This window comes from Sapajus apella, unplaced genomic scaffold (assembly GCF_009761245.1).
Source record: "Sapajus apella isolate SASKATOON/1434 unplaced genomic scaffold, GSC_monkey_1.0 scaffold98, whole genome shotgun sequence".
Taxonomy (NCBI): Eukaryota; Metazoa; Chordata; class Mammalia; order Primates; family Cebidae; genus Sapajus; species Sapajus apella.
In genome coordinates, this window is record NW_022437038.1 from 115194 (window position 1) to 128609 (window position 13416).

Consider the following 13416-nt stretch of genomic DNA (forward strand, 5'->3'; position numbering starts at 1 on the left):
CCTTACTGATTGGAAAGTTAAGAGAAAACATTCTACAGGTCAGTAGTTGTATACTTGAATCCAGGAGCTGTGTTAATTTGCTTCAGTAAAGACACCACATTGAAACCATGCCTGTAGTTAGCATCACATCTTGATTATTTGCAATAATTTACTGTCATTTTCCATGATCCATCTAGCTTTTGCACCAGCCAAACAAGCATGATAAATGGGAATGTGATAGGAATAATTTCCTCTGCATCTCTAAAGTCTGATGGCAGCACTAATCTGCAAATTTTGGGTTGTTATCTTCAAAGGCACTCTCCCTTCACATTTTCTACCATTATAGCCCTTACCACATGAGGAAAGGAACCATTGTGGAGATCTTGCAAGTTACTTTACATACCTATTCCAACTATATACTCTGCAATCAGTGAAATAATCACAGAGTGATTCTACATTTCAAATGAATATATTGTAAAATGGAGCCAAGACTCCATCTATCTTCTGATTTTACTAAGCCCTTACTTTTTACCAGTGGAATACAGTGGCATTTTGAAGTATCTAGGCATCAACACAAATTCCAGGTAAATAACTCTTAATCCCCAGAAACTCAGGATATTTTCCATCCCCCAGAGAAGTTACTCAGATTAATGGCTGCAAGTTTCACTGGAAAAGAACTGAGGGAAGGTTTATGGCATCAGTCTATGACTATGTTGCAGGATCCCTCCTCAAAAGTTCACAGTCTGCCCTCAGTTGAAGGTCTTTGACCTGACTGACCCTGAGGAATTGGAGAAGAGGCCATGGATTCACACTGCGATGACTAAAATTAGGCTTCTAATTGATTTAAAATTTTTCCACCTGTATTATCAACTAGCAACTTAGGATAGCAATCTACAAATCTAAGGACCCTGTGATCAGCTGGCCATTGCCACAGTTTGTTTTAGGTCAAAACACTCTGATTATCATTACAATCTCTGGCCTTTTGAGAAATTTCACACAACTTGACAGGTAAATGCTGCTACTTCATCTCTATCACGCCAGGATCCCATTATTTCCATTGACATTAGGAAACCCAAATCCACCACATGTCATACTCTTCGATGGTTTACAGAGTTCAGCCACTACAGAGTTAAGATTATACATAATTGATCACCAGTATTTCCATTTCCCTGGGTCTTTGGCCTTTTTTCTCTAATGCAGTGGTTCTCAAACATCAGAATCACCTCAGGATTTGTTAAAGCACATATTACTGGGTGCTGTTCCCAGTGTTTCTGATTAAATAGTTCTGGGGTAGTCTCCAATAATTTAGAATGATAACAAGTTCCCAGGGTAGGCTGATGATGCTGGTCTAGGGACTAATTATTGAGAATAATTGCTCCAGTGTATGCCAGGAAAATACTAGCATTTTAACCTCATTAGCTGTAGTCCGTTATTGAAACCATAATTTAATTATCCAATCTAGCAGATTGTTAATAGCTAATCCAAGGATCTGGAGCTGGCATATTAACTATGGAATCCTGGGTGAATATACCCATGTCAGTGCATTTGGTTCATTGAGTCTTACATTTCACCTGCCTTGCTGAAACCATAATTCACTCCCATGCATGCCCTCCACACTTTCATATGGGCCTAAAGGCAATAAAAGATGGTAACTTACAAAGAGGAATAATTCCAATTTGTGAGCCAACTGGTCCTGGTGTTACTACTCTAAGTGTTTTACACAGAGTCTGCCTTTATGGGCAGGACAGCTGAATGGACACAAGAAACCTGAACTGACCTCACTGGCAGAATGCTAACAGAATAAATATGCGGGGCTCACAGAGCTCCCTCTCTCTCCTGTCTCTTTTGAGGACTCTCATTTCACTAAACTCAAGGGGAAGCTAGAGACCATGGGAACCTATTGATGTAACCCATAACTGTTAGATTCCCAGGGCAGAAATCAAAGAGTGGAGAGTGAAGCTGGTGGGGCACATAGATATTGAGAATAAGAACCCATCCATTGGTAGTCAGTCTATTCCTGTGGAAACTTGAGCCCTAATAGGCCTTCTCTTCAGTCTGCTCTCAAATCTTATTCATCTTGTTGCCTATGTCCTGAATCTGACTTGACATATCATCAGTTCACAACTTGACTAATTGTATGAATTATTCAACCTACTAGCTGCCTTACATATTTCCCTTGGTGTGGTAATCTAGTACTATTCAATAGATATTTATGGTTTCCCTTCTGATCACATGGTAAGATTACACTTGTGTACCACCTTCTAGTTTGATGTCACCTTGCCTATATACCAAAACAGATGCTCTCTTTATCCCATGTATATTCAAAAGTTTTCATAAACCAAGATTTAGAATAATCTCAACTTTTAAGTATAGAAAACTTATTTCTATGTCTACTTTGAATTCTCATTTTAATTGTAAAAATGACTTTATATAAATTAGTATTTAGAAAACGCTAAGAAAACTTGATGGTGGCAGTAGAGAATGGGACAAATTTGAGTCACTAAAGTTTGTCAAAAGGAAACAACACAAATTAGGAATATTAGAATGAATCTTGGAGCTAAGAGGTTAAAACTGAAAAGTATAAAAATTCTATGTTGAAATAAGAATGGCAACATTAACATGAAAAGGAAAAATAAATTGTAGTACAGGCATGCAAGGAAATAACATAAACAATTTCATACTTTGCACATGGATAAATGCATTTCTGATAAAAGTAGAAAGTTATTCATGGGAACGATAACTACCAAATTCAGGATATTGGTTACTTTTGGGTATGAGGAGGGAAACTTGATTGGGCAGTGGTATACCAGAGTTTAACTGTATTTATAATGTTTTATTTCTTAAACTAAGTAGTAGGTACAAGACTATGTATGTGGTATCATTCTCTCTACCTTCTTATGTATTTAACATACTACATAATAATAAAATGGAACTGCAATCATGAAAACTCCTTTATTTTATTTAATTAAGTAGTTATAAGTGTTTATGAGCTATTGAACAAAATTTCTGATATTTTGCTGATTAGAAAATTAACGGCTTCCACTCTTGATTCTTGGATAAATTTGTGGAAGAAATCAAAATCCTGTCATATTGGACTTTTGTTCTGAATTATGGATATAGCTATATTTTCCTTTTGTGCAAGACACTGCCATCAACATCTCCAATTATATTTAGAGATACTTAGAAATCATTCTTATAAAACAAACTTTAACTTGGCTTAATCATGGTTAATTGTGACAAAATCCATGGTGGAGATGAAAAATGCTAAAACAGTCATACCAGATATGTCTTTCATAACATTCTTTATAAGTCATTAACCTAACTATCTCAAGCATTTAATCTAAGGAAATGTTTTTCAAAATATGATGCTTAGACTACACGTATCACAATTACATAGGGTGCTTGTTAAAAATAGATTTCTGAGCTCTGAGCTGCATGCTAGACTTTCTGAATCAAATGTTCTAAGTATAGGTCTGTGATTCTTCATTTTTAACAAAGCTTTAGGACAAAACGTGAAGAGTTACTTCTGTAAGAGAAGTGATTTGTAAAACAAAGTGGAAATTAAAGGTATTGTTTGTTACATATTGGGGTTTTTACATGACAGTAAGGGAAGTAAAATCTTAATAAAATTGAACTTAACTAGAAAAAACGATCATTCAACACGTGTATATAGGGTGCCTACTATATGTGTCTGACACTGCTAGGAATTAAGATTAAAGTGGTTATTATGATATAATCTTAATAGACATGCAGATACATCATAATACTAAATTATTATTAGTGAATTTATAGTGATAGGCACAGGGGAGGGACACATAACCCAAACTGAGGAAGTCAACAGTGTCTTTCAGGAGGTGGTAATACCTTAGTTGACTCCTAAATAATAGATAATAAGCTGACTTAGTGAAGAGAGAGGGATGTTTGGTATATGCGTTCCAAGCGAAGATGTGGGGGCACATGACTTATGGATGAGAGAAGCTGAAATCCTTGTAAATTCTGGACTATTTTTCTACCCTTTCTGCTCTCTAATGCCTCATTTGAAGATGCCACATGTTCCCAATCCTCTTCCTAGATTTATGTTTTTACACTAAATCATGGATACTCCCTGTCTCCAAAAAAGGATTTGGAACTTCACTCACGGTTTTCCCATTCATTTATTCTGAGAAAATTTGTTCTCAGCAAATTCAAGATCATGGTGATGACTCATCTAACAATGTGGTTTTTCCATTCTGATATCTGTCTTATACCTTACCAAAAATTACCCCAACACTCCTGTAATTCCCTCTCATGGGCCCACCCTAGACATAGTAAACATCTGGAAAAATGCAAGCATTTAATTCTTGAATTCAGAAGCAATTCTTTCTTGTGTCCTTCTCATGTCTTCCCACTTCCACTCTCTACTTTTCCACTCTTTGTCTTTCTATATACTTAACCTGTGATCCCTTCCCAATTCTCTCAGGCTGGCAGGCCCCTCCAGGCTTCACTACCTTCCCATTCTCTTTCAGGTTTCTAGTCAACTACACCTTTAGGCATGAAGCCCTTCAATTTCCACTTTTATTCACCTTCAAATGTATCTTCAAAGAGTCTTACCTTTGTCCCTTCTCATTCATTGCTCTCTACCTGAGAAATCATATCTATTTATGAATATGACACTGTTTTTAATCTGAATGAGCTCAGATGGTCATTGTAATAGAAATTTATCGAACCAAATTGATATCACAAAGCAAGATATGTTTTCTCCTGAGCTTCAGACTATATATTCAAACCCTTGCTGGATAACTCCATTTTCGTGTTCTCTGGGGCTTCTAACTCAAGATGCTCCAACTGAGCATGTTATGACACTATACAATTTTTTGTAGGTTTCAACTTGATGAGTTCTATCTAGATAGTTATTAGTTGCTTTAACTTGACTATTTAAAAAAGGCTTTACAATTAATTAATTTACCTCTGAATACTTCCTTGCCTGTATATCTCCACTGTAAAAGAATAATTATTATAGTACTTATACACACATAAATCTCATAGGGTCATTGAGAGGAGTAAAAATGCTTATATATGTAAAGATCTTTAAGCAACGCTTTGTGTATAGTAAATGCTATAGACATACTATTATTTTCTAAATACTATTTTTAGGTAATCACATATTTTCAATTTGTCTTTGAGTTATTACTTAGGGTGTACCATTTTTTGCTTCTAAACATTTACTTTTTTATATTACGAATTTAATTGGATATTCTCACATTTTTTGGCAGCTTAATATATTGCCTATTATGAAAAGATATTTGAAAATAAGGTATAATTTCAATTAGTGAGTTATAGAATTTAAAGCACATCTAATTCTATGTTAATAATTAAATTTTTATTTCTTTGTCATTTTTGTTTAGTGTTATGTTTGGTAGATTGACATGTGTTAAACATATCATGCCGGCTGGGCGCAGTGGCTCAAGCCTGTAATCCCAGCACTTTGGGAGGCCGAGGCGGGTGGATCACGAGGTCAAGAGATCGAGACCATCCTGGTCAACATGGTGAAACCCCGTCTCTACTAAAAAAACAAAAAAATTAGCTGGGAATGGTGGTGCGTGCCTGTAATCCCAGCTACTCAGGAGGCTGAGGCAGGAGAATTGCCTGAACCCAGGAGGCGGGTTGCGGTGAGCCGAGATCGCGCCATTGCACTCCAGCCTAGGTAACAAGAGCGAAACTCCGTCCCAAAAAAAAAAAAAACAAAAAAAAAAACACATATCATGCCACTATCATTTCCCTCATGTTTATCTTTGTTTTTCATAGTTTCTAAGAACTTTTGACTTCTAGATTTCAGCGTTTCTTTTTAATTTTTTAAAATTTTATTTATAATTTCACCTGAGGTGTTATATGATTTGATGGATGAAGCTAGGCCACTTATATTTCTCGTGATACTTATTGTATTTTGCTGCCAAACTATACAGATTATAGTTTGTTCATTTATTTATTCATTTGCGTATGGACATCCAATTGTAGTTGTAGGCCTGAGGTCCTTGTTTCCTCATTGCTTGCTAGCTAAAGCAGGTCTTTGCTCCTAGAGTGCAAGTGCACATGCATTTCTTCTCATGCTTTCCATGTGTTTCCCTTCCACCACAGTGGATGGAGTCCTGGTTATGCTTTGAATCTTTCTGACAGTCCCTGATACTACATCTCTCTGACTTCAGATGGAACAAGTTCTCTGCTTTTAAGGGTTCACAGAATTACATTGGGTCCACATGGCAAAACAAAAATAATCTCTTTATTATTTTAATGTTGGTCACCTTAATTACATCTGCCAATTCCTATTGGCCATGCCACATGACGTATTAACAGGTTCCTAAGATTTGAATTTTGAATATCTCGGGGGGCATTTTATCTGTCGCAATCCATCCTCTGACCATAAAATATACATGTCCTTTCCAAATAAAAAAGAAAATATTCACTTCATTCTAAGATCCTCAAAGATCTCATTCCATTACAATGTCAACACAAATTCCAAAAATAGCATATAAATCTCATCAGCTCAAAAATCCTAAGTCTACTCGTCTAAATCAAGTGTGGATGAGGGTCTGGCTATAATTCATTAGATACAAATTTCAGGGCATATTTGCTCTCCATCTGCAGGCCTGTGATGCTAAAGAAACAAGTGAACTGTTCCCAAAATGCACTTGTGGCACAGATATATACAGTTACAGTATAGACATTTCATTTCCAAAAAGGGAAAATGGATAGTAAAAAACAATCAATAATCTAAAGTAATTTTGAAATTTATCACATCAGGGTCACCACCTGCCGGGTCCTCACATGGGGGCACCAACTGCTGGGGTTTGTCCCGCAGGCCCCAGCTGCATGAGGAATGAATAAATGCACTCAAACACCAATATTCAGTGAAAGAGTGGGCTTAGGGGTCTGTGGCCACTTACAGACATTCCAGAATAGTTCTGTCAAAAGTTAACAGCTGTGTCCCTAACTCACTGGCCCTGTTGGCATTTATTCAGCACACATTAAATGACAAGGCTTTGAGTCAACACCATTAGAGGGTAATTTCCCTGGTCGACCTCCCTCCCCAACCCACCCATCAGACAGAGAGAGCCATCAGGCCCCTGGATGATTAAACATTAGTTTTAGGACCTCATGAGTAAACAAGTTATTTAGATTAACTCCCTTTCATGCCTTTGTTATGTACCCTTGCTATTAGCTCAAAGAGGATTAGGCTGCCTTCAGCCTTGACTTCATCCTGAGGCTTTTGCAAAACCTTCCCTCCCTCCAAGAAGGTTTCTGACTATTTTCTGTAACTACAATTTCTCCTACCATCCTTGATTGAACCCCCAAGGAAATTAGTCATTCAAACTTCCTTATAATTTAATACCTGGAAATAATTTTCTGTTCTTCTCAGTCTTGCCCTTGGTGTTCTAAGCTTTGTCCTCTATGCTCTTGTCTCTGCCCTCTGAGTCATTCTTCCTTTTTAATGGAAAAAAGCATGTGTTTGCAGTAAAATAGTGTTATCAGTCTGCTTACTGTCAGCAGCATTTTGCAGGTTCTCTAGGCTTCTTTAATTATGTACTCTCTCTGTCCTTTTAAATCTAAGCTGACAGTGTTCCTGATTATATAAAATTCTCAAGAACTGTGTGGATCTCATTTTGATGTCACAAGTATTCATCAGACAGAAGTTAGGCCTAAAATCTTTTTGGATAATTCTCTATGCTTGGCTTCTGCTGAGACGTCTAAGGGGCAATTCGCTTAAGATACCTAGAGGATCCCTGATTAGTTTAAGGGGATTTGTGAGCCATACCTTTAATCTCTTCAAAGAGCATTTTGTGTGACTAAATACTCTTTTTGACATCTGAATAGGCTGGAAATTTTCCAAATCATTAATTTGTGGTTTATTTTTATTTCACAGTTCTTTCCCTAATTTCTCTTTCTCCTTTTGATTTTTACTATTAGCAGTGAGAAAAAAACCAGACTACACTTTAAAATTTTGCTTGGAAATGTGAGGTAAATGACCAGGACTTTCATTTACAAGTTCTGCTTTTCACATAACTGCAAGACGCAATTTCACCAACTGTCTGACAGTACATAGCATGGGTCACCTTTTCTTCAGTTTACAAAAATATATTCCTCACTTCTTTCTGAGCCTTAACCAATAGGATCATCCAAGTCTAGATCTCTGTGAACAGTCTGTTCAAGTGATTTAGACTTTCTCTAGAGTAATTTATTATTTCTCTTAAGTTACCTTCTCTTCCTTCTGAACACTCATAAGCAGCATCCATATTTCTGCTGATAGTGTGTTAAAGTCAATTTAGTCTTTTTATGTCATGGTCCTCAGAATTCTTCCAACCTTTATTCACCAACCCATTCCAAACTCACTTCCACATTTTTTATATTTGTTATATAAACACCCCACTTCTGGTATCAAACATGCATTGTTTTTCTCTTGCTGCCATAATAAGTTGCAAGAAACTTAACAGCATAAAACAACACCCATTTATTATCTCAGTTCTATGGATCAGAAGCCTAGCCACAACATGATTCAGCAGGGTCTTTTGCTCGGGGCCTCACAAACCCTAAATTAAGGTGTCAGCAGAGCTGCATTTGTTTATTATTGGAAGATTTGTGGAAAAATTGACTTCCAAGCTTATTGAGGTTATTGGCCATATATATTTTCTTTCATCTGGAGCACTGAGGTCCCTCTTTCCTTGCTGAATATCAGCTGGGGCCAGTATTTGCTTTTAGAGGTTGCTCACATTCCTACTTATGCTTTACATGTGGCATCCTCTAGCAATGGCATGTCAGGTTCTTCTCATTCTTTGAATCTCTCTGACTTCTTTTTCTTCTGACTCTGACTCCAGCAATGACCATAATTATATCTTCACTGACTCTTTTGTAATTTAATACCAAATATTCACAGGTTCCTGGGATTCGTTCATAAACATCTTTGGGGACCATTCTACCTACTACAATATTTTATATATGTTTAACTGGAGAAAAATAGGCATTTTTTTCTGCTGTTAACTTATTTTCTGATAGTTTGTTTTTATACTTTGTCCAGAGATTTTAGTTGTAATCAGTGGAAGATATAGGCTATAGTTGGCTTATTCCATCTTAATTGAGACTTAAAATCATAATCTTTGATTTTTAATTAATTTTTGAACATGTTTATTGAGTACTTTTATGCACTTGGCAATGTGATATACAAGGAAAAATATAGAATGTTGTTACTTCAACATAATTCAAGAACTTACAAACTTTTCAGCAAAAAATCAAAACTCATTACTATGAGATTATGTAAACCTGGGCTATATTCCTTTCTGAATAATGGAATTTCAAGAAGTTAATTGACTCTGTATTCCTGTAACTGAAAATCATTAATAGAATTTTATCAGCAAGAGAGAACAATGCAGCTCTTGAAATATCAGCATATTCAGGTATAGCTAATTTAGTTTTCTGAGTGACCTTAAAAGCCTGTACCAATTAGAGGGGAAACTCAAGATATTCGAAAACTGCTGCTATAGAAACAGCCGTATTTCAGCATTTCCAAAAGGTTATTCATATGAGTTTGATAATGAATATTGGGGAGAGAATGAGATCTAAAAAGGAAGAAAGCACACATACCAAAAGAAATTTACACATATGTGTATTTGTGTTTGTGTATTTATGAGAAAAGAAATATGAAAGAAAGAAAAAGGTGGAAAGAAAACAATGATAAATTGAATGAATATGTGAGGAACTCTTCCAAGGCTATTCGTGTCTTTAATAACAGAGCCAATGATTTAAAGGAGACAGTGTTAGTTATTTGCTTAGTGGTTCACAGGAGTAATTAGTCAGTCTGATTGATATTGTAAGCATGAATTGCCACTGTTTGTTACAAGTGCTTTAGGAAGATTTCTCTCATATTGAGTTCTCAGGTAATTATGTTCCTTGACAACAAAGAAGCACTAGTGCATTGGTTAACAGCACAGTTTTTGGAGGTAGATAATATTAATTTGAAGCCTGATTCCAAACCATCTGTAAACACTTGGACAAGTTACATAACCTCTCTGTGCCTCAGTTTCCTGATTATGAAGATTAAAATAATAGTACCTGCCTCATTGGGTTATTGTAAGAATTAAATGAATTTTTATGTGTAAAAAACTGAGAATAGTATCTGTCACACAGGAAGTACTGTGCTGCTTATTATTACTGCAGCCAGCAACAATAACAAGTGGGATGTTAAGTCTGATTGTGTGTCTTTAGGGCACAGGCTCTTAAAGAAACCTGTACGTCTAGTATTAGGAGACAATGTAAAGGCAGTAGGGTCTGTTCTCCATTTTAGTCATAATTTTGGGGGGCTTTTGAGGTAATTTATTGAAAGGTAGACTCTGTGAAACATAATGCTAAAATATCTTCTTGATTTCATAGTACCTTCAATGCTATTGGTTATGAGTCAAAGTCTAGTTCAACTCTGAAAGAGAGAGAAAGAAAGAGACAGGGAGAGAAAGACACGAGTTTTCATCAAGATTTGCTAGAAAGTAAACTTTATGAAAGTAGGAATTTTGTTTTGTTTTGCTCATTGATGTAGCACAGGCTCTTAGAACAGTGCCTAGAACAGTACATAGTAGATACCGAGTAAATATTTGTTTAAAATATAAATGTTGTGAGCAGTTGCAAGTAATCCCCCAATTCCACTTATCCTCTAACATAATACTAAATCATTCCCTTTATATTAGGGCAGGGAGATGATGAGGATTTACATGAGTGAAGATAACATATTGGTAACTTCCCCCATTATCCTAAGATATGTCAAATCCTATCTTATCCAGATAGTCCAGTTAGGCCATGACCATACAACCAAACATTAATATGTAGCCTTTTTTTTGTGGGTGGATGTGAATGGTATTCCAATTTAATTGACTGTGAATTAAAGAAAAGGAAAGTCATTATGCAAATGTCTGCCCATTGAAAGCAATCAGACCTAAATGCATTAATTCTTTCATTTTTTTCCCAGTGTTTTTCAAAAGCATAGATTAAACTGTCCCGGAAGACATGTTAAAATACAGATTATTGGTCTTCACTCACAGCATTATGAGTCAGTTGGTCTGGGATGAGGCCTGCTCATAAGCAGTTTTAAAAATTTCCAGGGTCTGCTGCTGATGATGATATAGAGATATGCCAGGTACTCTTCTGGGTGTTGGCGATACATGATAAACCAAAGGAAGGTACAAGCCCTCATGGAGTTTATAGTACATTGAGGGAAATAGACAAACAAAAATATAATATCAGGTATGAAAAGTGCCATGAAGAAAAGAATTAGGATAATAAAATAGAAAATGATGGGGTGCTTTTTATAGACAGGGTAGTCAGGGAAAATCTCTGTGTTGAATGATATCTATACAGATGGCTTAACGAATATAAGCCAATGGAAAAGGAATAAAATTTTTAAGCTACTTGAGAATTGATTCTTTTTTTATAATTTCAATATAATATTTTATAAATTGTCATATAAAAATAGTTTTCATGTGACATCCTTTTAAAGTATTCTGAGATAATTAGCTGCTGGATAAAACATTTCACATTTTATATGTTCATAATGAAGAGAAAAAATATTTCCTCTCTAGCTTTAAGATGGAAATTAGGCTGAGATAAGTGGCTCATGCCTGTAATCCCAGCACTCTGGGAAGCCAAGGCAGGCAGATCGCTTGAGCCCAGGAGTTCGAGACCAGTCTGGGCAACATAGCAAAACTCTGGCTCTATTAAAAAAACATACAAAAGTTACCTGGGCATGGTGGCATGTGCTTGTGGTCCTAGCTCCTCAGGAGGCTGAGACAGCAGGATCACTTGAGCCCAGGAGGTCGAGGCTGCAGTGAGCTGTGATTGTGCCACTGCACTACAGCATGGCAACAGAGAAAGACCCTGCCTAAAAATAAAAAAATTAAAAAAAAGATGGAAATTGAATCAACTAGTTGCTTTCTGCTCCTCTTTGAGGTGGTAATAATGGTCCTCATTGTGTACAAAGGAATAGGCTCTAATTGCATGATAACATGATTTTCATTATAAAAGAAAAGTAGGATATTTGGGCAGATCTTTAATATGTTGAAAAGACAAAAACAGGAGCCTTCCTCAAGTGGTTCCTCAGCATCCTCAGCAAAGATAAACTCCTGGACCTCTGCTAAGGGGAGAATGGGTGCTGGTCCAGTATGCTATGTTGAAATGTCGTCTTTTTCTAGTCTCCATTCGGATCTCTATTCCTCAGTTTTTCCGTTTTGTGCCTTAGTTTTATCCTTTCTTTGAGTCACCTCTCAATTAGAGTTTCTCCACTACATGATGCACAGTCCACTGCTTCAGTTCTTTTTTATTAAAAATAAAGACAGGCAAACAAGTGCAATTTATTATGTATGCCACCGAGAAACATTTCTGTATTTTCCAAGAAGCTATAATGTAAGGTGGGCTGAATATCAACCATTGAGTCCCAATTGGTGGCATACCAGTTATGCATGTCTTGTCATTTTTAACTTATTTATTCTACCTAGGCCTCAATCTCTCAATTTCTGAAAGTAGTAAACAGCTAGAAGATGTTTTCTAAAATCATACTTTCTTTGGATAATTGATTCCGTGTGTTTATTTGTCTTCCTACTTTATTGTGAATAGCTTCTGGATTTAACATTCTATATGTAGGAATAACCCACACCTACATCTGATCAAGGTAAGAGGAGGCATTCTGAACATCCATTTTCTCCCACAGCCATCTGTGGAGATGTCATCTTTTACCTTGATAATAGGTAATTACAAAAGATTATCTAATCCCATATCTGTTTCTTGAGTCTCTTCATCTGATACGCTTCTCTTTAGCACATTTCCTCTTATCGTGAACCTCTGGGTCTTTCTTTAGATTTTTAGAACTTCTTACCCTTGTCAATATTCATATACCCCCCAACACACACACATTCATGCACACACTTGCTCCTTTTGATCTGTTTGCTATGTTTGTTTTATATAACCTGTCACTGTGATATTTATTCTTTTGTTCATTATGCCATAGGAATGTAAAAAAATCCTTGCCCTAGTTGTTACAAGTTTTCTGCTCAGCGTACCAATTATTCCCTTATTTTTATGACTAATAATTTAAAATGCAAGCATTTGGAATGTTGAACTCCTTATGTCTTATACTTTAAAAGGTAACCACCTGACGTGTTGAGATTTATATAGGCAGGATTTCTTAACAATGTTCATAACAGAAGTAAATTCTGCTTTAGCGTGAAATCATGTGAAAGAGGTAAACCTTTCTTTTTGTTTTTTGTTTTTTGTTTTTCTCAGTTTTTAATTGTAGGATCAGAGGGTACATGTGCAGGTTTATTAAATGGATAAATTACACGTGGTTGGGGTTTGGTGTACAGATTTTTTTGTCAACTAAGTAGTAAGCATAGTATCCAATAGGTACGTTTTTTACCCTCCTACCTTCCACCC